Source organism: Myxine glutinosa, chromosome 4 (genome assembly GCF_964187855.1).
Source record: "Myxine glutinosa chromosome 4, kmMyxGlut1.1, whole genome shotgun sequence".
Taxonomy (NCBI): domain Eukaryota; kingdom Metazoa; phylum Chordata; class Myxini; order Myxiniformes; family Myxinidae; genus Myxine; species Myxine glutinosa.
Window position 1 is genome coordinate 6,291,977 of NC_136264.1, and position 26,796 is coordinate 6,318,772.

General features: G+C 49.0%; 1 protein-coding gene across 1 annotated transcript in view; it reads right to left on the reverse strand.

Annotated features, from left to right (window-relative positions):
* Nucleotides 1-26,796, reverse strand: part of LOC137426038 (uncharacterized) — a 202,993-nt gene that overhangs the window by 10,647 nt on the left and 165,550 nt on the right. Inside the window, exon 7 of the mRNA XM_068114761.2 lies at nt 14,482-14,529. The gene's annotated coding sequence lies outside the window, so the exon portion shown is untranslated. The remainder of the gene's footprint in view (nt 1-14,481; nt 14,530-26,796) is intronic.

Below are 26,796 nucleotides of genomic sequence, written 5' to 3' on the forward strand. Positions count from 1 at the left end.
CATAATTCAAAATACCTCACCACCGCGTGATTCAAAACCACCACAACGTTATTAAAAACACTTCACAACCACGGAAACAAAAGTTTGAGGGGGTCGTTAAGTGACAACACAGACACTGCCCAGATGTGTAGATATATAGATAAATGACTGTACCCGAGTTGCAGTTTTCTCATGGTTTAATCATAATTCAAACAATTATTTTGCACAAATGTATTTGTAATATAAGTGATATCACATTTTATAAACAATTGAAGTTGAAAAAAAAAAATTCCCCAAAATAATTCCAAAAAAATTAAAATAAACCCTTAGGACATACCGACGGGAGAGATATGTGCATACCAGATGTGTGTGTGTGTATATATATTGTTGCGGATCTCCCGAAGCCCGTTCCCGTTACAAGTGGGGGGGGGGGGAGTTAAACCCTTCTTTTTCCCCTGGGTCTTCGGGTCCACGAGGCTGAATCGCCACTTCCGGAGCAAGTGTGAAAAAGGGTATCGGGTCAACGTCGCATGTCCCTTTAACCCACGCTGCCACGAAAGCGGGGACCGAACCTCGCACAAGCCACGCTTAATCGAGTATGCCGAGCGGTATGTGTATCACGTGACTCGTGCCATTACTTTTATGGAACCTGAATCGAGCTGTTCTAGTCGTACCATGCGAGGCCAATGGATGGAAGGGACAGCAACGGTCAAATCAGAGGAATAACACGATTTAATATTATTTACAATGATCAGGATGAAGGAAAGGGGACACAGAGCAGAATCTTAATCAATCTTAACTTATCCCCAGACACAGGGCCCACTCACGCACACGGGGAGAAGAAGAGAAGAAGTTCGCGCGCCAAGCGCGCTTTGCCATCAGTCGCTCCGGGGCAGCTCGCCCGGCGTGGCTCTCGGATGTTCACGATATGTATGCAGGCGAAGGCAGGCAGGAGGAGATCGCGCGTCTGTGGCCCGGCACGGGTCGTCCTCTCGAGCGCGCGATTAATACAGCGCAGGGCACGGGGCACGGGGAAAGTTCGTGTACAATCTCGATAACTGGAATTCAATGCACTCGTTCTGCGGCGCGTTCTCGTGCGTGCTCAAGCTCAACTCAACTCCACTCACTCTCACAGGGAACTTGAACTCGTCTCATAGGGAACTGTAACTCAGCACTTGAACTCACGACACTCTCCGGCTCTGACTGACATTCACACGACTCTGACTGACCTCTGGTGGGGGGGTTCGGAGCAGGGTTTTATGGCCCCGCCCCAGAGTCTCACTCGAATGTTCCAAACTCCACCTCTCATCGTCGTGGTTAGCCACTCCCCTCGAGCCCTGATTGGTGGCTCGTTGCTTACCGGCCACTCCTCCTGCAGCTCCTCCCTTCGGCCTCGCTAGAGTTGTTCAGGCCTGCCACGTGGCATGCTATTGCCAAAAGACTGCCATACTCACGGGCCTGCTCAACACAAATCTAAACACAGGAAAGGACTACGCTTACATTCACTCAGAAATAACTGAACTATCACGAGGCTTCATGTTGTGGTGCGTCTACCTACGAGGGGGAATTATCCTTTATTTCAAAACCACAACAATATATATATATATATATATATATATATATATATATATATATTGTTGTGGATATGAGAATGGTTTGTTTTTTTGTTGTTGTTGTTGTGTAAATTGTTGTAAAAATATCGCCCTCCTTACTCCAGTGTTGTATAAAGGTCAAAGGGCGTTCCCGTAGTTAATTCCATAAAGCATACACGAAGGACACCATATATCCCTGTTCAGTAGTTTATTTCCGTATTCTGTGTATTAGGTTAAGGCTTTGTCTTCCATTAATTAATACTCCATTGCACCGAATTCAAATAGATAGATCCCCTTTCATTCCCATTCCCAAAACCTCTACTGCCAACTGCATTTGCCGCCATTACGGCGTGGTCAGCTCGGGGAAGAAGGGCATGCCCACCCATCGTCATCAAGGGTGGAGCCAGAGGGCCTGTGCCCACCAATCAGGGCCGAGGCGAGCTCACCGATGGGCGTGTCCTGGAGGCCGGTGGCTTGATCGCCCGAGGCGTTATATAAGCGCGCGCGGAGGCCTTTGAGACAGGTCAATTAGAAGAGTTGCTCCAAAAGTTCCAAGAAAGAGTTGCGCCAAAGAGTTCCAAGAAAGAGTTGCGCCAGAGGTTCCAAGAAAGAGTTGCGCCAGAGACGGCAGATGAGTTCAGGGCTCTAAGAGTTGCGCCAGAGACGGCAGACGAGTCGGGACGAGCCCTCGGAGAAAGAAGGGAGACGCGTCCTGAGGTGAGCCAGAGAACCAGCAGCTTTGGCTCCACAAGCAGCGTTGACTCCACCAGGCAGCTTCGACCCGTTACCCCGCGGGAACCAGATTGCGGTGGCATCGGTGGCCGTCGAGGTCCAGCCCGACGTCCCGTGCGGGATCAAGCCCGAACCATCTGCCCCAGCTGAACCTTCCCATTCCTCCTTCCAGCATTCATTCCTGCCATTCCATCCTTCTTGTGTACGTGAGTTTGTTTTGTTTGTCTTGTCCCAGGGAATAAGTTAAGCTTGTATAGTTAAGCTAGAAATTGCACTGTGTCCTTCTGGTCCGTCCCTCTTTCTGTCTTTATTTTTGTATCCTTCCTTCTCCTTGGTTTCTTTGGTCTTGTAAATAGTAGTAATAAATTATAGTCGTAATTCAAACCCTTTTTATCTTCTTCTTCTTCACATCCGTCGTCTTTGTCTTTTCCAAATTGAATACCTGTGGCACGATTTGGCCAACGTTCAGAATCGGGTTAGTCGGGGTAACTGTTAGGGCCGCGGCGCCATCCGCTCGGCAAAACAACATCCTATCCGTGGTCCGTAACAATATATATATATATATATATACATATATATATACATATATATATACATATATATATAACAATCGGTCCTATTAAATTTAATCTCAATCGGTCCTATTATTGCAGACAAAATCTTTTTTAGAAGAAATTAAAACTTAAAATGGCACTGAGTTCAGGATCATCAGAATTATCAGAATTCCCAAAGTTCAAAGTGCCATAACGTTGTGAAAAATGATCGAAACGTCGTGAAGTTCGAACATGATCTGTAACTTACCATGAGGAAACCATGTACCAAGTTTGAAATCATTAGCATTAAGAGTTTAGAAAAAAAGTCCGGAAAACTGTTCTTTGTGTGACGGACTGACAGACTGACGGACTGACGGACTGATGGACTGACTGACGGACGTACTGACGGAGGGCGGCGTGCAAACCTATAGTCCCCTCCCCGGGAGGTGAATAATAACAGTTGTTACACACGTACATGTAATGAACAAGTTGTGAAAAATATTTTAAGGTTACTTATTGACTGCCCCTCGTATATATGTATATATATATATACACATATACAGTCACTTGAAAAAGTAAGTACACCCCATGTAAAGTTTTTACTTTTTCAACATATTTCAACATACAGCTATTTGATCTTCATTTCAACAATATTGATAGATAAAGGTGATATAATATAACAAATATCATGAAACATTTACATTTTGTAGTCCATTGTATAATTTAAATGAACATAAATGCAAATTTCGCATTTGGAAAAAGTAAGTACACCCTTGGCTCCAATAGGTGGTATTGCCCCCTTTGGCAGAAACAACCTCAAGTAGGCATTTCTTATAATTGTCTACCAGTCTCTGACATCGACTGGGAGAAATTTTTGCCCACTCCTCCATGCAGAATTATTTCAGCTGTGCGATATTTGAGGGGTTTCTTGCATGCACAGCTCGTTTGAAATCCCCCCACAACATCTCGATGGGATTTAGATCTGGGCTTTGACTTGGCCATTCCAGAACCCTCCATTTCTTTCTTTTCAGGCATTCCTTGGTGGATTTACTGGTATGTTTAGGGTCATTGTCATGTTGCATGGTCCACCTTCGGTTGAGCTTCAACACTCAGACAGATGGCCTCACATTATCCTCAAGCTCCCTCTGGTACAATGAAGAATTCATAGTGGATTCTATGATGGTGAGCTGCCCAGGTCCTGATGCAGTAAAGCTGCCCCAAACCATAATATTGTTACGGTTTTGCCAAGACCCTCGTTCCCTTACCAATGGGAGATTAAGCCCCTTGTTCTTTTTGGGTCGTCGCAACCGCGAGACTTGAGTCGCCACTCCCGGGCAGACGCAGGACAGGGTTTCGGGACAATTCTTGCACGTACCTAAGTACCTACGCCACCGCAGAAGCGGGGATCAAGTCTCGCACGAACCACGCGTAATTTGTGTACGTCCGAGCGGATGGCGTACCACGTTGTCCATGCAGTTACCTTATTATTGGAACCCGATTAGAGCGCTATAATTTGTACCACGCTTAGTCAATAGATGGAAATGACGGGAACGATCAAATAGAAGGAAGAACACAGGTTTATTTACAGCTATACAAGGCAAAGAGATACAGAGCAGGCACTTAAGCAGTCTAAGCTTATTACCCAGACAATGGGCCCGTTCACACTCACAGGGGGAATGAAGGAAGGAAATGTTCAAGCGCTGAACGCGCCGGTTCCATTGTTCAGGAATAGCTCGCCTGGCATGGCCCCTCTGTGGTCACAGCACGTCCCTCGATGAAGGCAGGCAGGCAGGCGGGAGGGATCCTTGCGGAACGTATCTCGAACATACGCAGGCAGGCGAATATGCGCATCTCTCACCCAGGTCGGCGGTTCCTCACAGCGCGATTAATCAACGGCGTGCTTTCACCCTCGTAACTTAATAGAGGATCTGCCTCAAGCTGAACTGAGCGTTTAACTTGTAAATCAATTCAACACCGCGCACTCTCAGAACTATTCAACAGAGGACCCCGGCTCATAACTTGTTCAAGCGCCTCTCCCCTCAAAACCGAGGTGCGGGCTTTGCGCAAAAGGGTTATATTGACATGCCCTTAGCCCGCATCGAATGTTCCAAACCACGCCTTTTGACGCAGTGCTAAGCCACTCCCTTCGAGCCCTGATTGGCGGCTTGTGCTTACCGGTCACTCCCACTTTTCCTGTCCCGCCTTCCTTCGGCCTTCCTCGACTTGTTAGGCCGGCCTCGTGGTAGTTTGCACCAAAACCCAAAGCATTGAGGCGGCATAAAGCATTGGAAAGACCTAACTCTCATTATTCTACTCAACACAAAACTACACATAGGAAAGGTCTACGCTTTCACTTACTAAGAAATAACTGATCTTATACGGGGCTACATGTTGTAGTGTGGCTAACTATGAGGGGAAAATTAACCTTTATTTGTAAAAACACAAAACCGCAACAATATTTCCACCACCATGCTTTACAGTTGGTATCAGGTTATTGTGGTCAAATGCTGTCTTTGGTTTTCGCCAAACATGTCTTCTGGTACTGTGGCCAAATAGCTCTACCTTTGACTCATCTGTCCAGAGCACATTGTTCCAGAAGTGCTGGTCTATGCCGAGGTGTTCATTGGCAAACTTTAGTCTTGCCCTGATGCTCTTTCTGGACAGCAAAGGTTTCCTCCTGGCACACCTCCCATGTAGATCAAATTTGTGCAGCCTATTTCTAATGGTAGACTCGTGCACTTTGACATCAACAGTGGCAAGAGCTACCTGTAGGTCCCATGATGACATTCTGTGGTTCTTCGAGACTTCTTTCAGCATCTTGCGGTCAGCTCTCGGGCTGAACTTGCTGGGGCGGCCTGGCCTGAACAAGTTGGCAGTTGTTTGGAATGTTCTCCACTTGTAGGTGATCTTCCGGACAGTCGAATGATTGATTTCAAATTGTTTGGAGATCTTTTTAAATCCCTTCCCAGACTCGTAGGCATCTACAACCTTCTTTCTGAAGGCCTCAGAGAGCTCTTTTGATCTCGGCATGGTGACGCCGCACACTTCAACAACAAAGAGCAAACCAAACGAAATGTCTGAGGTTTAAATAAGACAGGTTCCTCCAAGGTCCTCTCTAACGATGTTCTAATCATTTGCACCTGAGCTGGTGCACATGATTCTAATTTTAGGTATTTGAAGTAGTGATAAATGTAGGGGTGTACTTACTTTTTCCACATGCGAAATTTGCATTTATGTTTATTTAAATTTTTCAATGGACTTTAAAATGTAAATGTTTCATGATATTTGTTATATTATATCACCTTTATCTATCAATATTGTTGAAATGAAGATCAAGGGCCTTTCACTCACTCACCGCAGGCAGGTTGGTGGTCTTTCCGTCTTCTACCGACTCCTCTCTGGCCTTGCCCCCCCAGCCCTCTCTGGGCTCTGTCCCCCAAATATTCCTACAGGTCGCACAAGATCTGCGTGCAACCCTCTTATGGTTAAACTGCCAAAATCAAGACTTTCTGCTCACAAAATCAAAAATCAAGACTCTTATGGTTAAACTGCCAAAATCAAGACTTTCTGCTCACCTTCACTCCTTCATTCCTCTTTTCTCCCGCCTCTGGAACAAACTCCCTCACTTTCTTCAATCCCACTCCACCCTCCAGGTCTTTAAAACAGCTGTTCACCACCATCTCTTATCCTCCCCCATCCAAAACCTTGATCTTTTCTGCCCCCGCTAATTTCGGTCCCCTTGTGTTTTATACCTTCCCCCCCCCCCCCCTCCCCTTCCCACGCCTCCTGCCCCCAAGCCCTCTCCCTCCCACACTTCTCCCTGCTCTCAAATGTTGTGGTTGTGTGCTTCCCCTTCTCTCCCCATCTTGTCTTCCGCTCCCTCTTTTTGTATATTTTGTTTGTTTGGTTGATTTGTTTGTGAAATAAATGTTAGCTCTTTCACGAGCCTCGATTCAGTATACAAAAAAAATAAAAAAAATAAAAAAAATAGCTGTATGTTGAAATATGTTGAAAAAGTCAAAACTTTACATGGGGTGTACTTACTTTTTCATGTGACTGTATATATATATATATTGTATATGTGTATGTATATACTGTTTGTATATATATATATATATGTATATATATATATATATATATACAGACTTGGCATTTAATATGGAATATTTTTTTTGTGGGGGTGAACTTACTTTTCAAGATGTCTTAGAGCCAAAAGTTCATTGGAATTATGTTGAAATTATTCTAGATTTTGTTAATGTGACCTTTAAAAGAAACAACATCCACATTTGACATTTCGAAACAAATAAATTGATCCTTGAGAGTGATGTAAACTGATATCGAACTCAATTCATGGACAGTACTGTGTTAAACTTCTGTACGTTTTCCAGAAGTATCTCTTTCTTTTGCACATTAGCCCAATTTTTTTTGAACAAAAACAAAAGCTAAATTACGACTGGGATTACGGACAGTAAAATTACAGTTCAGTACTTCGTGTAACCCCCACTAGCATTCAGGAGAGCACGTACATGTTGAGGCATGCTGTTCACGAGATTTGCCAAGGTTTGGACAGGAATCGCTTGCCGTGCAGTGACAATAGCCTGCTGCAATTCACGCACAGAGGTCGGCTGCTGGTCCAAGTGGTCGATTTGACGCGTTAATTCTGCCCACAGGTTCTCTATCGGATTCATATCCGGGGACATGGCAGGCCACTCCATATGCTCTACACCACGGTCAGCAAGAAAGTGTTGGATCATGCGAGCACTATGAGGCAGTGCATTGTTATATTTGAAGACAAAGTTTCCTCGAAAGGCTGCACGAGCAAATGGAAGCAATGTTTCTTCCAGAATGGCCCTGTACTTGAACTGGTTCAGGTTTCCATTCAGAACAACCAGGTCAGTTTTGCCCCCTGCATGAAAAGCAGCCCAAACGGTCACCCCACCACCTCCAGCTTGGACTCTTGGCACTATACAATCTTTGTTGTAGGCTTCATGCACTTGTCTGCGCACTCGGACGCGGCCATCTTGACGATAAACCAGAAATCTAGACTCGTCACTGAAGATCACGTGATTCCAGTGTCCTGGCTGCCATTGACGGTGCTCTCTGGCCCACTGCAATCGGCGCTGGCGGTGTTGTCTGGCCAGGCGTGGCTTTCTCAGGGGACGCCTGGCACGATAGCCTGCTTGAACCAGTCGTTGGTTGACTCGCCTTCTGGATACAGGCACATTTGTCAGTTGCTGCCACTCAGCCCTAAGCCGATTCGCTGACTTGGTACGGCCATTGCGGACTAACCGGTGCAGCTGGCGATCATCCCTTCTTGTGGTTCTGCCTGGACGTCCTGGCCTCGGTATTGGAGTAGGGACACCCCTCTGAGCAATTCGTTTCAGGATCTTTGACACCTGACCTTGAGTGATGCCATACTGCCGAGCAATAGCACGCTCTTTCATGCCGTAATTTCGTAAAGCCACCACTCCATGACAAATAGCATTGTCGAGTTGACGGGCCATCTCCAGAGGAAGCGGCAATAACTTTTGGAGACGTGCAGCAGTTGTTTTCCCATAATACAGAACGCAACAACCCTTGTATACCCGACTGTGAAGCCAATCGTCAAATGCACCTGTCCGTACATTTTGCCACGCCACCTGTGATATAATCCTGTTGTTGACTTCTTGCTGCGACAGACAATCAGTGACATGGTTCTTTTAACAAATAAATCACCAAAGTGTGAAAGAAACTCACCAGATTGGCATACTGAGTTAAGAAAGTAAACCCAAGTCAAGGAAAAATAAATATTCCATATTAAATGCCAAGTCTGTTTATATATATATATATATATATATATATATATATATATATATATATATATATATATATATATATATATATATATATATATGAAGGAACTGCGCTCCAACGCGAGTCGAAAGAATTGACGCGACCAAAGACGGAATTCGTCCGAGTTGCTTTATTGAAACAAAACAGCTCAGGTATTCTGACAAGCCCGTTTTTCGGGCAACAATATATATACACATTTATGTCGGGAAGTTTGCCCGGCAAAAGCTATACCGGGCATGCCCGGGTATCAAGGGCGAGCCTTGGAAAGGCGAGTCTGGACCTGCCCGGGCGTGTTTGGCTGCGGCCTGGCAAGTCGAGGCTGGGCGTGCCCGGGCGCTCTGGGCGAGCACTGGAAAGGCGATAGCGGGCATGCCCGGACGCTTTGGGCGAGCCCTGGAAAGGCGATAGCGGGCATGCCCAGACGCTCTGGGTGTGCCCGGGAAAGACGAGACCGGGCGTGCCCGGGAGGTTCGGGCGTGCCCGGGAACAGTGAGTCCGGGCATGCCCGGGAGAGGCGCGTCTGGCCGTGTTCTGGCCGGTGCAAGGCGATTATGTACATCCAGCGGTAACCGCTACACACGCCCCTCCAGAATCGACCTGCACCGGCAGGGTCAATTTAAGGGGGGTCCGGATGACCCGGCAAAAGTGACCCCTGGAGGGTCGTGGGGAGGGGTCTGACGTGGTGGTGGGTGGTCGAGCGGGGGGAACTGTGGACGGGGGGCGGCCTCGCCGCGGAGGAAGGGCCAACCGTGGTGGTCGGTCGACGTCCATGTGCGTCGGTTTGAGGCGGTCCACAGAAATCCGGTCCGGCCGGCCGCCGAAGTCGACGATGAAAGACTTGTCGCCCCATCGCAGGACCCGGAAGGGCCCGTCGTACGGCGGCCGGAGTGGCCCCCGGTGCGCGTCATGACGCACAAAGACGTACTCCGCTGTGCGAAGCGCCGGGGGGACGTAGGACTGGGGGCCACCGTGGCAGGACGTCGGCACGGGGGCAAATCGTCGGGCGGCCTCCTGGAGGTCCGAGCGCTGGCGAGCGGCGGACCAGGGACTGGTAGCGTCAGGCACGAATTCGCCCGGGACGCGGAGTGGCTGGCCGTAGACGAGCTCGGCGGCGGACGCCTGGAGGTCTTCCTTGGGGGCCGTGCGAAGGCCCAAAAGGACCCACGGCAGCCGGTCGGCCCAACCGTCGTCCTGAAGGCCGGCCATGAGTGCGGCCTTCATGGAGCGGTGAAACCGCTCGCACAACCCATTGGCTTGGGGGTGGTAGGCCGTGGTGCGGTGCAGCGTGACCCCCAACGAACGGGCGACCGCGCCCCAAAGCTCAGACGTGAACTGTGGGCCGCGGTCGGACGAGATGTCCGCTGGTGCGCCGAAGTGCGCGACCCAGGTGGCGATGAACGCCTGCGCCATGTCGGCGGTGGTGGTGGAGGTGAGGGGCACGGCCTCCGGCCACCTGGTGGTCCTGTCCACCATGGTGAGCAGGTGGGTGAACCCCCGCGAGGGGGGCAGGGGACCCACCAGGTCCACGTGGACATGGTCGAAATGCCGTTCAGGCACGGCGAAAGGTGCCAGCGGGGCCTGGGTGTGGCGGTGGACCTTGGCTCGCTGGCAGGCCGTGCAGGCGTTGGCCCAGTCGCGGATGTTTCGTCGAAGGCCGTGCCAGACGAAACACGCCGACACCAGCTTCTGAGAAGCTTTCCGGCCCGGGTGAGAAAGGCCGTGGATGGAGGCGAAGATGCGGCGCTGCCAGGAAACGGGCACGATGGGGCGGGGCTGACCCTGGGAGACATCGCAGAGCAGGACGGTGCCCGCGAAGGGGATGTCGGCCAGGCGGAGGCCCGTGTCCGCCACGCGGAGTGCCTGCACCGAGGCGTCGGTGGTCTGGTTGGCCGCCATGAGCGTGAAGTCCACGCCGAGGTGGACCGCGTTCGCGCTGGCCCGCGAAAGGCAGTCGGCCACGGCGTTGTCTTTGCCGGCGATGTGCTGGATGTCCGTGGTGAACTCCGACACGGCGGCGAGGTGGCGCTGCTGGCGGGCCGACCACGGCTCCGTGACCTTAGCCATTGCGTAGACCAACGGCTTGTGGTCGACGAAAGCCGTGAACGGGCGGCCCTCCAGGAGGCGTCGGAAATGGCGAACGGCCAGGAATAGCCCGAGCAGCTCGCGGTCGAACATGCTGTAGTTTAACTCGTTCGGCCGGAGTTGCCGGCTGAAAAAAGCGAGTGGCTGCCAAACCCCGTCCACCCATTGCTCATGGACGGCGCCCACCGCGTAGTTGGAGGCGTCCGTAGTGAGGGCGATGGGCGCGTTGAGCACCGGGTGAGCCAGCAGCGTTGCGTCGGCGAGGGCCCGTTTGGCACTGGCGAAGGCCGCGTCCATGGCCGCGGACCAAACAATGTCATGCTTGGCCGGCTTGCCCCGGAGGGCCTCGTAAAGGGGCCGCATGAGCTGAGCAGCGCGGGGCACGAATCGGTGATAAAAATTCACCATGCCGAGGAACTCTTGGAGGGCCTTGATGGAACGGGGACGCGGGAACGTGGTGATGGCCTCGACCTTGGTCGGCAGCGGCACGGCCCCGGTCTTGGTGATGCGGTGGCCCAAAAAGTCAACGGTCGTCACGCCGAAGTGGCATTTGACCGGGTTGGTAATTAAGCCGTGCTCGCTGAGGCGACCGAACAGTGTTCGGAGGTGGAGGAGGTGCTCGGCGCGGGACGTGCTGGCGACGAGGATGTCGTCCAGATAGACGAAAAGAAACGGCAGGTCGCGCAGCACGCCGTCCATCAAGCGCTGGAACGCCTGGGCCGCGTTCTTGAGGCCAAACGGCATCCGCAAAAATTCGAACAGGCCGAACGGCGTGATGACGGCCGTCTTCGGGACGTCGGCCGCCCGGACAGGTACCTGGTGGTAGCCCCGTATCAGGTCAATTTTCGAAAAGATGACCCGTCCCGCCAAACGGGCGGAAAAGTCCTGAATATGCGGGATCGGGTACCTGTCGGGGGTGGTAGCGTCATTGAGACGGCGGTAGTCGCCACACGGGCGCCATCCACCCCCCGGCTTTGGCACGATGTGCAGTGGCGAGGCCCACGCGCTATCGGAGCGCCGCACGATGCCGAGGTGCTCCAACGCGTCGAATTCGGCCTTTGCCACGGCGAGCTTGGCTGGGTCGAGGCGGCGGGCCCTGGCGTAGACCGGCGGGCCCGTAGTGGGTATGTGGTGCTCGATCCCGTGCCGCACCGCGACGGCCGAAAACGTCGGCCGCGTGAGGGCCGGGAATTCCACGAGCAGGCGAGCGAACTCGTTCGTTGCCGGGAGGGCGCACGCCAGTTCGGTCGGCGCGGAGCTGCTCATTGTGCACGCCAGGGAGCTGAAGGTCTCGGCGTGGACAAGGCGACGTCGTTTGACGTCGACCAGCAGCCCGTGCGCGCAGAGGAAGTCGGCGCCCAGCAAAGCCACGGGGACGCTGGCGGTAACAAAAGTCCATTGAAAGCGCTGGCTGCCGAAGCAGAGGGTGACGACGCGTGGGCCGAAAGTGCGTATGGCCGAGCCATTAGCAGCGACCAAAGAGGGGCCGCAAACTGCGTCCAGCCTGTCCTGCTCGGAGGCAGGTATGACGCTCAGTTGGGCGCCGGTGTCGCACAGGAAACGCCGTCCAGACGCTTTGTCCCGAATAAACAGCAAGTTGCCCGAGTGGCCGGCGCTCATGGCTGGGAATGAACGCCGGCCCGGCCGTTTCCCGACCTGCCGAAAGTGCACGGGGGCCGGCACGTCCGAGCCTTGTGTCCGAACCTGGCGTGGTAATAACACCACGCCCGGTCAGGTGGAGGCCCCGGCCGTCGTGTCGGAAGCGGGCGGTGCGGCGTGGCGGCCGCCAGTTGCACCGGCAGTTCGGCCTCCAACCGCGCAGGGCGCTCGGGCGTCGTGGGCGTCGCCTCGGACGGCGGCGGGCTCCAGGTAACCGCGCCGATGTGCTGGCCCGCCGAGGAGATCTTATCGGCTTCCCTGGCGAGGGCGCGGGAATCTGTGATCAACGTGCCAGCCAGGGCGAGGCGTACCGGGTTAGGCAGCTGACGGAGGAACAGCTCCCGGAACAGGAATGCCGGAGAGTGCTCGCCGAGCAACGAGAGCATATAGTCCATGCGCTCGGACGGGCGCGTGTCGCCGAGCTCGGGCAGGTCAAGCAGGCGCCGTGCGCGTGCTGCCGGTGAGAGGGCGAAAGCGCCGAGGAGGAGCGTCTTCAGCGCGTCGTATTTGTCAGCAGCCGGCGGGTGCTGGAGGAGGCTCAAGGCGCGGGCCGCGGTGGCGGGACCGAGCGCCGCCACAACATGGTGGAAGCGGGTGTCGTCCGCGGTGATGCCTCGCAGGGCGAACTGGGAGTCCGCCTGGGCGAACCAAACAGCCGCGTGAGTCTCCCAGAAGGTAGGCAGTTTAAGCGTCACTGCCGTATCCATGTCGGTAGGTCACCAATGAAGGAACTGTGCTCCAACGCGAGTCGAAAGAATTGACGCGACCAAAGACGGAATTCGTCCGAGTTGCTTTATTGAAACAAAACAGCTCAGGTATTCTGACAAGCCCGTTTTTCGGGCAACAATATATATACACATTTATGGCGGGAAGTTTGCCCGGCAAAAGCTATACCGGGCATGCCCGGGTATCAAGGGCGAGCCTTGGAAAGGCGAGTCTGGACCTGCCCGGGCGTGTTTGGCTGCGGCCTGGCAAGTCGAGGCTGGGCGTGCCCGGGCGCTCTGGGCGAGCACTGGAAAGGCGATAGCGGGCATGCCCGGACGCTCTGGGCGAGCCCTGGAAAGGCGATAGCGGGCATGCCCGGACGCTCTGGGCGTGCCCTGGAAAGGCGATAGCGGGCATGCCCGGACGCTCTGGGCGAGCCCTGGAAAGGCGATAGCGGGCATGCCAGGACGCTCTGGGCGAGCCCTGGAAAGGCGAGAGCGGGCATGCCCAGGAAAGACGAGACCGGGCGTGCCCGGGAGGTTCGGGCGTGCCCGGGAACAGTGAGTCCGGGCATGCCCGGGAGAGGCGCGTCTGGCCGTGTTCTGGCCGGTGCAAGGCGATTATGTACATCCAGCGGTAACCGCTACATATATATATATATATATATATATATATATATATATATATACATACATATATATATATATGTATATATATATGTATTTATATAATTTCAAAGCACCTGGTCACAAGTGTGCCTCACTGACCAGCTCCTCAGCATCATCCCGTTTCGGCCCTTCAACCTCGATACGGTCAACTAAGGTAAGCCAGCAGGGGCACACACGCCTCCACATGCAGCAGCTACACCTGGATGCGTACATACCCCCACCCCCAGCCAGTGAGAACACAGATTACAACAACAAAACAGCCTCCACTCCTAGATTCCACAGCCCCTCATCCACTCACTCACACACCAACAAAAAAAAAAACCGACCACCACCCTTACAACATGCACCACTCAAACAAAAACACATTCATGCAAAACCACACCCACTCCTGGCCCCTGCAAGACACACACAGACACACACACACACACACACACACACACACACACACACACATGCACATACACACATACGCACACACACATACACACCACACACACACCACACACATACACACCACACACATATACACACACACACATACACACCACACACACACACCACACACCCACACACACACACACACACCACACACACACACACACACACACACACACACACACACACCTCACTTAATTACAATTGTATAGCGTGCAGTATTAGAGGGGCTACTTGGGGCAAGTATGTGAGATTTGTGGTTACCTTGGAAGTTGCTGATGGTAGATATGACGTAACGATCACTGTCAGAACCTATAGGGACATGACAAAAGTACAACATAGAACATTATATTCCACATATCAAATACAGTAAGTTTCCATCTCCATCATAGTAGCTTCTAAATATTAAAGCATAACAACAACATTCTCGTCACAAAAACTTTCAACACAGTTTATGCAAAACGTATTAATCTAAAAAGAACAATTTCAACCTTTGTCTGTTAGTCTAGTAGGAAGACTAGGTCCCCCTGCACCCCCCGGAGATATACTTCTAATCAGTGTTTCTAGATTGGAAAAAATGTGTAGAAAATGACTAGCTATGGCCCCAAGCTGAAAAAATGTCCCACATACCATTTTTATGCAAATTACTGCTGCAAATTTTATGCAAAATTATGCAAATTTTATGCAAATTTTTGATGAGGAGTAGAGTTGAGGGGTCTTTGAGGGCTTCATCGAGGTGCTCTCGGTTGCAAGACTGGGTCATTCTGAGAAGCACAGCAGGGTCAGAGATCATGATGTTCTCCTCCTCAGTGAATCTCTCCATCAACAGCCTCTCCATTGCCTCACACACTGTTTTGAGGCAAAAGAGGGACTTTGCGTAGGCCTTTCCACTGAGAACACCTTTGAGAGATCCACTTGTTACTAGTTGTGCCTCAAAGAGAATCTCTGCATATCCAGAACCACGCATCTTGTGTCCAGTGAGCATCCCGATGTAGTTCATGGATGTGTGGAAGGGTCCAATCGTTACTACATGACTAGCAAATTCATTTGGCCAGCGCCAGATGATGGGAAGGGCTTTCATGCAGACACCCAGATCAAATGTATTCAGGACCCATCTCTGACCCACCTCAGCAGTTGCTGCCTCGGAACGCTTCAGTAGCTCACGAACAACTGCGTTGTCTGTGATCGGTCTGTGCCTGGTGCCTGCATGGCATGGCAATGGCCTGCAGCCTGTGCCTGGGCTAGGGGGTTTCACCTCTGCAACTGGTTCTCCCCCACCCAGCAAATCAACAGTCGACTACTGCACGCCTATCCACCAACCGATCACAGACAACGCAGTTGTTCGTGAGCTACTGAAGCGTTCCGAGGCAGCAACTGCTGAGGTGGGTCAGAGATGGGTCCTGAATACATTTGATCTGGGTGTCTGCATGAAAGCCCTTCCCATCATCTGGCGCTGGCCAAATGAATTTGCTAGTCATGTAGTAACGATTGGACCCTTCCACACATCCATGAACTACATCGGGATGCTCACTGGACACAAGATGCGTGGTTCTGGATATGCAGAGATTCTCTTTGAGGCACAACTAGTAACAAGTGGATCTCTCAAAGGTGTTCTCAGTGGAAAGGCCTACGCAAAGTCCCTCTTTTGCCTCAAAACAGTGTGTGAGGCAATGGAGAGGCTGTTGATGGAGAGATTCACTGAGGAGGAGAACATCATGATCTCTGACCCTGCTGTGCTTCTCAGAATGACCCAGTCTTGCAACCGAGAGCACCTCGATGAAGCCCTCAAAGACCCCTCAACTCTACTCCTCATCAAAAATTTGCATAAAATTTGCATAATTTTGCATAAAATTTGCAGCAGTAATTTGCATAAAAATGGTATGTGGGACATTTTTTCAGCTTGGGGCCATAGCTAGTCATTTTCTACACATTTTTTCCAATCTAGAAACACTGATTAGAAGTATATCTCCGGGGGGTGCAGGGGGACCTAGTCTTCCTACTAGACTATGTCCTCTGTCCATCCTTACCTTTTACTAACTAGTTTGGACATGACACATTTCCATTGATCTAAAGTTAATCACTAATATTCTGTGAGACACAGGTGCATCTACCTGTTTTGCAGCAGACATCGATGTGGCCACCAAACCTCACGCCTTGTGACAACTTTTACCCACAATTCAAATTGTTTTTGTGAACATGCAACATGCAACATGCCCGCACAAATCTGAGACATCATACTAAAATACGCCATTTCCTGTCTGTCTGTCTGTCTGATGATTTTTGACCACGACACATTCGGCCGTTACTTATCCAATCTGAATCAAACTTGACAGGAAGACTAAGGGTTACACAATGAAGGTTGTCGCGCATTCATCTCCCCCCCTACCCGAGGGGGGTTTTCTCCGCCAATGGGGATGCGTGTTGAGGTGTATATACATGTTACGATAGCTTTATCGTAGCGTTTTTCAAAGGACTCTTCTAATAACAAAAGCACAATATTTTAGGAGTCGTGGAAGGCGAGAGAACGAGGCCATTCGTGGGGTTCGAAGATGGTTTATTGTAACAGCAAGATCCAGCACACTAAATTCGAACGGATGTCAGCATGCTTATATAAAGCCAAAAGCCCTCTTCGGAAGGCGTGGCTCCGGCAACCGCGCGTGCGTCACGTCCGCCCAACCACAAGTCCAACAGGCCCGTGCACGTGTATTATGCCCAAATAAGGTAATCACATAAGGTAACCGCCACATGCGGTTACCTGCACATAAGGTAACCGCCACATACGTCCCCCCAGAATGCACTCCATGGGCCTATGCGTAGGCCGAGGCGACCGAGGGGCTGGGCAAGTCCTCGGGGGAGGCTGCCGAGGTTCCTCGCGGGCCTCCCGAGGTTGCAGGTCGCGGGTGCAGTGCCGAGAAGGCTCGGGCGGTGCACGCGAAAAGCGGGTGAGCCAACCGAGGGGCTGGTCAAGGCCTCGGGGGAGGCTGCCGAGGTTCCTCGTGGGCCTCCTGAGGCTGCAGGGTCAGAAATGTAGTTGCGGTTGTAGTTCTAGTTGCGCGAGGGTGACGAAGCGGCCGTGCCACTAACGTCACCGCGCGCGAAGGTGATGAAACAGCCATTCCGCCAACGTCAGTGCGCGCGAAGGTGACGAAGCAGCTGTGCCGCTAACATCAGCGTGCGCGGTGACGAAACAGCCATTCCGCCAACGTCAGCGCTCGCGAAGGTGACGAAACAGCCATTCCGCCAACGTCAGTGCGCGCGAAGGTGACGAAGCAGCTGTGCCACTAACGTCAGCGCGCGCGGTGACGAAACAGCCGTTCCGCCAACGTCAGCGCGCACGAAGGTGACGAAACAGCCGTTCCGCCAACGTCAGTGCGCGCGAAGGTGACGAAGCAGCCGTGCCTTCGGAGGGTCTTGGAATAGGTTCGCCTCTCCGGTCGTAGAGGAGGAACCGAGCACGGTGCGCGAACCTCATAGTCATGGCCGTCGTCGTTACCGAAACTCCGGCATTTCGAAACCGCGTTTGAAACTGCGCCCGAAGCCGTGCGGGAGAAGCCGGCGTCACCAGCTTAGGTGGCTTCCCTGGCTAGGGCGCGCTTGCCGTGTTCGTTCGCAGCCCCCGAATCCGTTCGGGGGCAGTCGGAGGTCACCAGTTTAGGAGTCGCGGAAGGCGAGAGAACGAGGCCATTCGTAGGGTTCGAAGATGGTTTATTGTAACAGCAAGATCCAGCACACTAAACTCGAACGGAAGTCAGCATGCTTATATAAAGCCAAAAGCCCTCTTCGGAGGGCATGGCTCCGGCAACCGCGCGTGCGTCACGTCCGCACAACCACGAGTCCAACAGGCCCGTGCACGTGTATTATGCCCAAATAAGGTAATCACTTAAGGTAACCGCCACATGCGGTTACCTGCACATAAGGTAACCGCCACAATATAATGTTATTACAAAACAATATTAATACAAAAATATCCCACCTCCCCAAGGTATTTCTACTGCTACAACAAACGCCGTTTTAATGTGTAACAAGTACAAAAAGTTTTAATGAAAACAAAAGCCGCGTCGATGTTACACAATGCCTAGATGCAGCTGTGCCTATAACGTCGACGTTATAGGCACAGGACATTCCTATTGATTCGATTACTTGATGTTATTTTTGTGCAAAGTGAAAATATATCTCGGCAATTTCCCGTGTGTGGCGACGAATTTTTAATATATCTCGGCATTTTCCCGTCTGTTATTTCGGGCGGTGTATGACTGACCATGCCGCGATTTAAACAAAATATATATATCTCGGCATTTTCCCGTCTCTTATTTCGGGCGGTGTATGACTGACCATGCCGCGATTTAAAAAAAATATATCTCAATGGACTTGAAGTTACAGGCCTTTGAGAAATCATTTCGTTCTACAAAGGGCAACTTTCATCGGATTTTCTTCCCGTTTTTTTTCAACCGAGTCTAAAACTATGTTAGCGACTGTGAAAAATGAAATGATATATCGAATTTGATTTGAAAGAAAACTGTGTGAGAGAGGAAGACACCACGGGCCTACAAAACAGGCCTCAAAGCTATGCGAGTTAATAAAATGGTGGATATTTGTTTATATGAAGCCTCTCCCACAATGGGTGGAGCTATGGTTCCCAGAATGGGTGGAGCTTTGAGGTTTTGTCTTCTCTGCAAGAACAAGAAGAACAAGAAGAACAAAAAGAAGAAGAACAACAACAACAACAACAGCAGAAGGCACTCTATGACCAGCGTCTTGCGACGCGGCTAAAAATAGCTTTTCGTGCGGTTTATGTGGTGGAGCACCGGCCTCCACCGGCAGTAAAAATATTATAAACCTCAAACACGTTTGATTACCTTTTTAAACACTCACGAAAATGCTGTTTAACACTAAATTTGTGTGTATGTATGTATGTATTTATGTGTGTATGTATGTATGTATGTATGTGTGTGTGTGTGTGTGTGTGTGTGTGTGTGTGTGTGTGTGTGTGTGTGTGTGTGTGTGTGTGTGTGTGTGTGTATGTATGTATTTATGTATTTATGTATGTATGTATGCATGTATTTATGTATGGACACTACTCACAATAAGTTAGGGATATTGGCAGGTTCTTCGGTGTGGTTGATTTTGTGTATTAATTATGTTGAAAAAAGTTGTTGGTGCTAATTCTATGGTTATTAATGAGTGTGAAAAAACAGCATTCATGATTTCAATACCCCAATCCTAACCCCTATAAAAAACATGAACTCACTCCCACAATATCCCTAACTTATTGTGAGTAGTGTATGGGTGTATTTATGTATTTATGTATGTATGTGTGTATTTATGTATGTATGTATGTGTGTGTGTGTGTGTATGTATTTATGTATTTATGTGTGTGTATGTATGTATGTATGTATGTATGTATGTGTGTATGTATTTATGTATGTATGTATGAATGCATTTATGTGTGTGTGCATGTATGTATGTGTGTATGTATGTATGTATGCATGTATTTATGTATGTATGTGTGTATTTATGTATGTATGTATGTATGTATGTATGTATGTATGTATGTTTGTGTATTTATGTATGTATGTTTGTGTATTTATGTATGTATGTATGTTTGTGTATTTATGTATGTATGTTTGTGTATGTATGTATGTATGTATGTATGTATGTATGTATGTTTGTGTATTTATGTATGTATGTTTGTGTATTTATGTATGTATGTTTGTGTATTTATGTATGTATGTTTGTGTATTTATGTATGTATGTATGTTTGTGTATTTATGTATGTATGTATGTTTGTGTATTTATGTATGTATGTATGTGTGTGTATTTATGTATGTATGTATGTATGTATGTATTTATGTATGTATGTATGAATGCATTTATGTGTATGTGTGTATGTGTGTATGTATGTATGTGTATATGTATATATGTATGTATGTATATGTCTGTATGTGTGTGTGTATGTCTGTATGTGTGTGTATGTATTTATGTGTGTATGTATGTATGTATTTATGTATGTGTGTTAGTATGTCTGTATGTGTGTGTGTATGTATTTATGTATGTATGTATGTACGTATGTATCTATGTATGTATGGATGTATGTATGTATGTATGTATGTGTATGTCTGTATGTGTGTGTGTGTGTATGTGTGTGTGTGTGTATGTCTGTATGTGTGTGTGTATGTCTGTATATGTATGTATGTATGTATGTATGTATGTATGTATGTATGTATGTATGTATGTATGTATATGTCTGTATGTGTGTGTATGTCTGTATGTGTGTGTATGTATTTGTGTCTGTATGTATGTATGTATGTATTTATGTATGTGTATGTGTATGTATGGATGTATGTGTGGATGGATGCATGTGTGTAAGTGCAGTCACGTGAAAAAGTAAGTACACCCCATGTAAAGTTTTGACTTTTTCAACATATTTCAACATGCAGCTATTTCATCTTCATTTCAACAATATAGATAGATAAAGGTGATATAATATAACAAATATCATGAAACATTTACATTTTGTAGTCCATTGTATAATTTAAATAAACATAAATGCAAATTTCGCATGTGGAAAAGGTACGTACACCCTTGGCTCTAATAGGTGGTATTGCCCCCTTTGGCAGAAACAACCTTAAGTAGGCGTTTCTTATAACTGTCTACCAGTCTCTGACATCGATGGATAAATTTTTGCCCACTCCTCCATGCAGAATTCTTTCAGCTGTGCGATGTTTGAGGGGTTTCTTGCATGCACAGCTCGTTTCAAATCCCCCCACAACATCTCGATGGGATTTAGATCCGGGCTTTGACTTGGCCATTCCAGAACCCTCCATTTCTTTCTTTCCAGCCATTCCTTGGTGGAGTTACTGGTATGTTTAGGGTCATTGTCATGTTGCAAGGTCCACCTTCGGTTGAGCTTCAACATTCCAACAGATGGCCTCACATTATCCTCAAGCACCCTCTGGTACAATGAAGAATCCATAGTGGATTATATGATGGTGAGCTGCCCAGGCCCTGATGCAGCAAAGCTGCCCCAAACCATAATATTTCCACCACCATGCTTTACAGTTGGTATCAGGTTCCTGTGGTCAAATGCTGTCTTTGGTTTTCACCAAACATGTCTTCTGGTACTGTGGCCAAATTGCTCTACCTTTGACTCATCTGTCCAGAGCACATTGTTCCAGAAGTGCTGGTCTTTGCCGAGGTGTACATTGGCAAACTTTAGTCTTGCCCTGATGTTCTTTCTGGACAGCAAAGGTTTCGTCCTGGCACACCTCCCATGTAGATCAACTTTGTGCAGCCTCTTTCTAATGGTAGACTCGTGCACTTTGACATCAACAGTGGCAAGAGCTACCTGTACGTCCCCTGATGACATTCTGGGGTTCTTAGAGACTTCTTTCAGCATCTTGCGGTCTGCTCTCGGGCTGAACTTGCTGCGGCGGCCTGGCCTGAACAAGTTGACAGTTGTTTGGAATATTCTCCACTTGTAGATGATCTTCCGGACAGTCGAATGATTGATTTCAAATTGTTTGGGGATCTTTTTAAATCCCTTCCCAGACTCGTAGGCATCTATAACCTTCTTTCTGAAGGCCTCAGAGAGCTCTTTTGATCTCGGCATGGTGACGCCGCACACTTCAACAACAAAGAGCAAACCAAAGTTAATGTCTGAGGTTTAACTAAGACAGGTTCCTCCAAGATCCTTTCAAACGATGTTCTAATCATTTGCACCTGAGCTGGTGCACCTGATTCTAATTTTATGTATTTGAAGTAGTGATAAATGTAGGGGTGTACTTACTTTTTCCACATGCGAAATTTGCATTTATGTTTATTTAAATTATACAATGGACTACAAAATGTAAATGTTTGATGATATTTGTTATATTATATCACCTTTATCTGTCAATATTGTTGAAATGAAGATTAAATAGCTGTATGTTGAAATATGTTGAAAAAGTCAAAACTTTACATGGGGTGTACTTACTTTTTCACGTGACTATGTATGAGAAGCTGCAATAAATATCAAGCAACAACTTCAGTGCAATTCAAATAATATCTGTGTGGACAGCCATATCTCATCTGGATTTTATTTTACATCCCGAATGCTCATGCGATGTTTTACAAATGTCATCCCATGATTGGCTGGAAAATTCTGAGCAGGCATCAAACTTCTCGGTCGACTCCCCTGCCCCACACTTTGCTCTGCTTGACGCCGAGGAAAGCAAAACATTCAAGATGATTGGAATCTCCCGTGATGAAGCTTCGTCTATGGGCCTATCACTTCCCCATCGCAAACAGGTTGGTGGTCTCTCTGTCTTCTGCCGTCTCATTTCTGGACTGTGCCTCCTCTGCTCTTTCTATGCTTTGTCTCCCCAGGTTTCTGCAGGGCTCACGTGATCCACCATCAACCCCCTTCTGGTTAAAACTATCCACATCCAGGATCAGTACTCACTTCAATCTTCAATCATTCAATCTCATTCTTCCTCCAGAAGACAGCTATTCACCACAATCTCACATCGTCCCAATCCAAAATCATGATCTTTTGTACCCCCGACCACACCCCCACTCCCCACGATCCCAAGCCTTCAATAACACAACAACAGGCATTTTAAGGCCATTTTCCCTGCAAGAGCGGGGGTTAGCCTTGCGGTCCCCATGACAATCTTCTCCATCTTGCCCTATTTTCTGCCTCTCGCCTTGTTAACCCCCTTGCCCGCATTTCTTCTTCGACCATCTTGAGCCAGGTCTTTCTCGGTCTTCCCCGTCCTCTACTTCCTTCTACATTCATTTACATCACTCTTCTCAACCAGTCACTTTCATCCTTCCTCAACACATGACCAAACCATCTCAACCTGTTTCTCTTCACAGCATCAATCACAGGCTCCATTCCCATCATCTTTTGCAATTCATCATTTGTCTTCCTCTCTCTCAACGATACTCCACACATCCACCGAATCATTCGCATTTCCACCCTTTTCCAGCCTTCATTGCTGCTCTACGTTCATTACCCATGTCTCGCTCCCATAAATCATAACACTTCTCACACATGCAGCATACACCTTTCCCTTCAGCTTCAACGACACTCCCCTCCTCATCAGCACGCCACTCAGTTCCCGAAACTTCTTCCATGTACATCTCACTCCAGCAACCGTTGCCGAGTCTGATCCACCTTCTCCATTCAGCATGTCTCCTGGGTAACAAAATGTTTTCACACCTTCCAGCTTCACGCCATCTCCAAGATCCAACTCAACATTTACTCCATCTGCAGCTCCCTCTGTGCACACCTTACACTTGAATGTAGCTGCCACTCTGGTTCATGACCCTCTCAGACCACGACATTTTTGATGAACCCACTCAGCGCACATTGTACATTGAATGGAGTTCACTCCGACACCCTTCCTGCACACAGCACACGGCCACTTCCCAGTTCTTTCCACCTCACCACATGCTTTACCACTTGCCATCACCTTCGTTTTTCCGATATTCACCTTCAGACCTTTTGTCTCCATACATTCCTTCCACTTGTTCATCTTCTCCTTCAGTCCATCCATACTTTCTGCAATCAACACCAGATCATCTGCATACAACAACTCGCACGGTAAACTTGACTTGACTTCCACTTCCGGTCTTGCCGGCGAGGTTTCGTTTATTCGCAGCTCTCCACGCTATCCATCGAAATCGAAGTTAAGTAATTGTTCCCATTTGTATTTTCGTTATAACTGTATTTATTTTATGGTGTGTGTACGTATATTGTGTCCCGAGGAAGATTTTCGGTGCAAATCTTTCATAGCTGTATAGAAAATCGTGTTAATTCGTATCGTGTCTTCTGAGGCCTTGTAAGTATCCAAACTTGAGGCTTTGTTTTTCTCTCAGCAGTCCGCCGTTTTGTGCTCCAATAACTTTCGTTCTCTGCTTTTCCCAGTCTTTTCACCCCATAGCCTACTTCGTTGTTTAAAATCTCAACTCAAAAAACAAAACAAAAAAAACATTTCCTTCTCTGTTCTTATTCTTTGTTCTCATTCGTTTATTCGTTCTTATTCGTTCGTTCGTTCTTCGACCACGTGTTTCTCCCCCAGTTCCCCAGATAGTTTTCACTGTTATTAACCTTAAGATGTTAACACTTTCCCCTCAAGTTCTGTATTCCGTCGTATATTATAACACCTTTTTCTTCTTCTTCTTTAAAAGGCTGCTTTCGACTTGCTCACCAAATTTATTCATCCCAAAAAATAATTCATCTCTTACAGTGCCTCTTTTCTACATTCCCTAAACTCTCCTGCACTCCATCCTCCCTCCAGTGTCCTTAAACGTATTTTTGACTCGAAGGTCACAAGAAACTCATTTTGCAATAAATGTTCGTTTCCCATTAATCGTACACTTTCTAAAATCCAATCTCACCCCTCCCCTCCAAATCTTCCCCATAACCCCTCCCCTCCAAATCTTCCCCATCACCCCTCCCCTCCAAATCTTCCCCATCACCCATCCCCTCCAAATCTTCCCCATCACCCATCCCTTTCAAATCTTCCCCCTTTCCCCTCCCCTCCTAATCCTCCCCATCACCCATCCCTTTCAAATCTCCCCCCTTGCCGCTTCCCTCCTAAACTCCACCCACACCCCTCCCCTCCAAGACTCCCCCTCACCCCTCCCCTCCTAGACTCCCCCCTCACCCCTCCCCTCCAAATCTCCCCCATATCCCATCCCTTTCAAATCCCTCCCCTTGTCCCTTCCCTCCTAAACTCCCCCCTCGCCCCTCCCCTTCAAATCTCCCCACCCTCATTTCTTCTCAATTTCCCCCCTCTCACTCCCCCTCCTCAAAGCGTCCTCCCCGCTTCTTCCCCCTTCCAACTCTCACCTCCATCTCCCCAAACCTTCTGCCTCGCTCTTCCCCCTCCTCAAATAACACCTCATTGTGCCTCACCCAATCACCATCAATCCTTTTGTCCACCCCATCCTTCCCTTTCTCCGAGCTATTCTGAAATCTCTGACACACCTTCAACAGCTCTCCCTACCACTTCCACCTCTTTCACATCTTACCCTACCCCTCCTCCCCCCTGTTCTGTATCCGATGCCCCCCCTTCCTCTTCATTAACGGTATGGACCTCAAACATCCGGGGCCTTCGTTCAAACTTAACTGATCTCTCCATACAGGTTGCTTCTGTCAAACCAGACGTGATCTGCTGAACAGAAACTTTCCTCCTTCATGATGTCTCTGATTCCTTAGTATCTCTCCCGGGTTACTCCCTCCTCCGGTATGATAGACCTGAGCCTCGTCCTGGAGGTGGGGTTGCTATCTTTATCAAAAAGTCTCTTCCTCACTTGCACTGCACTGCCCTCTCTCCACCTCACCCCCAGGAATACCTTTGGCTACGGCTTCCCCTTCACTCCCACCTTTTGTTCATATGTGTGTTGTACCGTCCACCAAACAGTGATGACTCCATCTACAACTCGCTGTCTGATAATATGGACCAACTTCTATCTACCCATCCCAACTCTCTCTTCCTCATATGTGGTGATTTCATTTGTCACCATGCCAGTTGGCTGGGTGTGGGTACCTCTCTCACCAGCCATGGCTCCTCAGCAAAGGAGTTCTGCGACTCACTGGGACTGACACAATCTGTCAATTTCCCGACCCGGATCTCAGTCAACGGAGCATCTTCTCTTCTGGACTTGGTTATGACTAACTTCCCTGAAAATGTCTGCTGCTCTTCTTCTGCTCCAATCGGCTCATCTGATCATGTGCTTGTGAAAGTGGACATCTCTCTGACCATTCTCAGAGAGCCTTCTCAGCGTCGACGAGTCTGGCATTTCACTCAGGCCAACTGGCACGGTCTTCAAGCAGCCATCAATCATCTGGACTGGTCTCCCATCTCGACCACCTCTGACATAAACTCATCCTGGGAATTCTTCCAAAGTAAATTGCTCTCTCTCATGCACAGATTTATCCCATCTCGTCTTCAGTTGTCATACCCTTCCTCCCGTCCATGGTACACGGAATCTTGTGGTGAGGCTGTTGCCCAGAAACAACTTGCCTTCGTCTCCTGGAAAGCAAATCCAACGGAAGGAAATCTCATTTCCTTTCACAAAGCCCGAAACAAGTGTGTGTCCGCCCTCAGGAGAGCCAGGAAAAAATATCTCTCTGTTCTCAAGACCGAACTCTCTTATCTGTCTCCCTCTTCCAAACCTGGTGGCATCTAGTCAAATCTGTTTCTGGTGTTTGTTCCCCCTCCATCCCCTCCCTTACCTCAAACGGCTACACAGCTGACTCTGCACGTGAAAAAGCTGAATGCCTCAACTCTGTGTTTGCCTCTAAATCTTGTGTCCCAAACCCATCCCTCTCTGTACCCACCATACCCAGTCGTACCCAGCTGCTCCTGGACTCTGTGTCCTTTCCTCCTGACAAGGTGGAAATGTTTCTGTCAACCCTCGACTCTGATTCTGCAACTGGACCTGACGGCATCAGCCCACGGGTCCTAAAATCCTGTTCTTCCACTCTTTCACTCCCTCTCTCTGTTCTCTTCACCCTCTCTTTTGCTCAAGGTCAACTGCCATCTACTTGGAAATCAGCCAACATCACCGCTTTGCACAAAAAGGTGC